Genomic DNA, 3,166 nt, shown 5'->3' with positions numbered 1-3,166 from the left:
CATCCAGAGCTTTCTAGCAACGTATAATAGTCCATACTTTACTTCAGAATTGAAGGCCCAAAACTAGCGTTCAACGCCAGCCTCCTGCCCTATTCTGGCGTGGAGAAGAGACCAGCGTCCAACACCCATAAAGGACCCTCTAGCCAGTGTTCAACGCCCTAGAGGCCTCCTAACACATGGATATCAATCAAGCTCAGCCCAAACACTCACCAAGTAGGCCCCAGAAGTGGATTTTAGCACTAAAAGACTATTTTACCCTTCCTATGTAATCATTAGTCATTAGCTTAGTATTTATTTGAGAACTTTTACAGACTCAAGGGTGGACCTATCATATTTTCGTTTATCATTTTATTTTCTATCAGTATGAGTTTCTAAACCTCTCTGGTTGAGGGGAGGAGCTCTGTTGAGTTTTATGAAGTAATAAAGTACTACTGTTCTATCTCAATACGTGTTTGTTTCTCTATTCTAAGATGTATATCCATTTTTCATCATTATAAATGCATTGAACCGGCACAAGGTTATCTCATTCTACATGGGTTCAGAGTGAGTCTTTCATCGGACAATGATGAACCACTAGCTTTGTCATACATCTCTTAGACGACTAATCCACGACTTCGTTGGGGACTTTGATAAACCACTATTTTATGGTTTATATTGTGTTTAATTATGTGGTTTTATCATGATCTTTACCCACTTATTCATTAAATAAGCATGCATTTATAATTCCTTCCTAAAGTTATTGCATGATTGAAAACTGGCTTCCTAGAGACTTTTAATTATGTATTTTATTTCTCCTTTATTCCATTCGATGCCGTGATCTGTGTGTTAAGTGTTTCAGGCTTTATAGGGCATGAATGAGTTAGAGATTGGAAAGGAAGCTTGCAAAAAATGGAAGGAACACAAGAAATTGAGGAGATGACCAGCGAGAAGCGACGCGGCCGCATGGATGACGCGACAGCGCGGAAGAGAGGAAATCGCAATGACACGGCCGCATAAATGACGCGGCCGCGCGAATTAGAAACTGCACAAGTGACGCGGAGGCGTGGACGACGCGCCCGCGTGGCAAAGCGAAACGCCGAATGACGCGTCCGCCTGAATGACACGTCCGCGTGACATGCGCGATCTGCATAATCTGCAGAATCGCTGGGGGCGATTTCGGGCCTTATTTTGACCCAGTTCTCGGCCCAGAAAAGCAGACTAGAGCTAGAGAACATGCAGAAACCGAAAACAACATTCATTCCGCATAGTTTTGGTTTTTAGATCTAGTTTTCCTCTCCTCTAGGTTTTCTCTCTACACATTCATAGTTTTTAGGATTTGTTATTTTCATTGTTTTTGCATTGGGATATTGAGAAGAGTTAGTGCCTCATCAAGACTTCGACATTCTAGTTCGTTCTCTTTACTTGTCTCGTACTCTTCCATGTTCCTTAATTTACTTAATTTTACTATTGGATTATTTTAGCATTTATTAATACAAGAATTACTTTTATTTTTAATTAATCTTTTGATCATTATTTATCATGTCTTTCTTTAATTCCCTTTCTTATGTTATGAATTTTACATTTACAATGAGCGAGTAGTTTCCTAACTTGATGGGGAGTTGATTGAAAGGAACCCTTGAGTTGGAATTCTCAAGAGAAAGATTGTAATTGGGTTTATTGTTGGATTGCTCTCTAGTCACTAACACCAATGCTCTTAAGAGCGAATTGGAACTTGTGGATAGAAATAGCATTCCAACTTGTTTAACTTTCCCTTACTTAGTGAGGGACAACTAAACATAATAACCCTCAATTGTCAATTAATCTTGAGAGTACTCCAACAAGAATAGGGCTTCCAGCTAATCAACTCCCAGTCAAGGCTTTTATTTAAATTTATATAAATTCTCTAATTTAATTTTCTGCCATTCAACTTAAACCTTTTTGAAAACATCTGATTAATAAAATAGCACACTTTTCTGCAACTCGTTGGGAGACGACCTGGGACTCATACTCCCAGTATTTTAATTTTAATTTCTGTGACACCCTTCTAAATTGATAAGCGGATTTCTGGTTGGTTGAGAACTATACTTGCAACGCATATTTTATAATCATTCTTAACTCGCCAATTTTCGCCCACATCAATTTTTGGTGCCGTTGCCGGGGAGTTGCAATAGAGTGCTAAAGTTATTGATTGGATTTTATTTATTTGCATTTTATTTTATTTTACTACTATGAACTGCTTGTTTCTTTTGTTGGATGACGCGTTCGCTTCCTGACCCAAGCTTGCTAGTATTCGATCCTGAGATTGAAAGAACTATTTCACGAATAAGGCAAGCTCGGCGTCGGTTAGTCCTTTCTGAGGGCGGATCTGAAATGTCACTTGAGAAAGAAATCAGCCCCCGTTCTACTGATTTGGTTGTTTTACGTGCAGGTAACACGGCAGCAGCCAGGAAAGTTACTATCCAGGAGGCCGGAGCCCCCGATTTTACAATGTAACCATTTCAAGCGCATCACCCAGTGGTGGCTACAGACTTTGAAATAAAGACCGCACTGCTCAATTTGATGCCCAAGTTTCATGGCTTGCCTGCTCAAGAGCCTATCAAGCACCTGAGAGATTTTCAAGCAGCCTGTTCTACTGTCAGGCGTGATGGTGCAGATGAAACTTCAATTTTGCTGAAAGCTTTCCCGTTTTCTCTTAAGGGGAAGGCAAGAGAGTGATACTACACTCAACCAGCAGCAATTGTATCCAACTGGGATACACTTAGAAGAAAATTCTTGGAAAAGTTCTTTCTAGCTGAAGTTACTGATAAACTGAGGAAAGATATTTCCATGATTGTTCAGGATGATTCTGAAACTCTCTATGAGTACTGGGAGTGCTTCAATAATCTTCTGGAAGCTTGCCCCCACCATATGATTGACAAGATAGTGTTACTCGGTTATGTCACACAGGGCATGAGGCCCCAAGATAAGACCACATTGGAAAGTGCTAGCAATGGGTCTATGAAAAAGTACAAGACCACAGATGAGGCATGACAATTGATCAGTGACTTAGCTGAATCTACTAGGAATCGCAGGCAGAAACAAGGCCATTCAAAAGCCGTTGCAGAAGTATCCTCTAGCAGAGAGACTGCTGCTTTAACTCAGAGTATCTGTGAAATAACCAACTTGCTGAAGCAGATGCAATTGAATC

The 3,166-nt window shown here is 40.2% G+C and overlaps 1 non-coding gene across 1 annotated transcript; it reads right to left on the bottom strand.

Annotated features, from left to right (window-relative positions):
- Positions 1-2,784: 2,784 nt before the first annotated feature.
- Positions 2,785-2,892, bottom strand: LOC112780981 (small nucleolar RNA R71). The gene has a single exon (XR_003191783.1). It is a non-coding gene; the product is annotated as a small nucleolar RNA R71 (small nucleolar RNA).
- Positions 2,893-3,166: the final 274 nt, after the last annotated feature.

The sequence above is a fragment of the Arachis hypogaea genome, chromosome 19 (assembly GCF_003086295.3).
Source record: "Arachis hypogaea cultivar Tifrunner chromosome 19, arahy.Tifrunner.gnm2.J5K5, whole genome shotgun sequence".
Lineage (NCBI taxonomy): Eukaryota > Viridiplantae > Streptophyta > Magnoliopsida > Fabales > Fabaceae > Arachis > Arachis hypogaea.
This window is presented reverse-complemented; position numbering and strand designations above follow the sequence as displayed.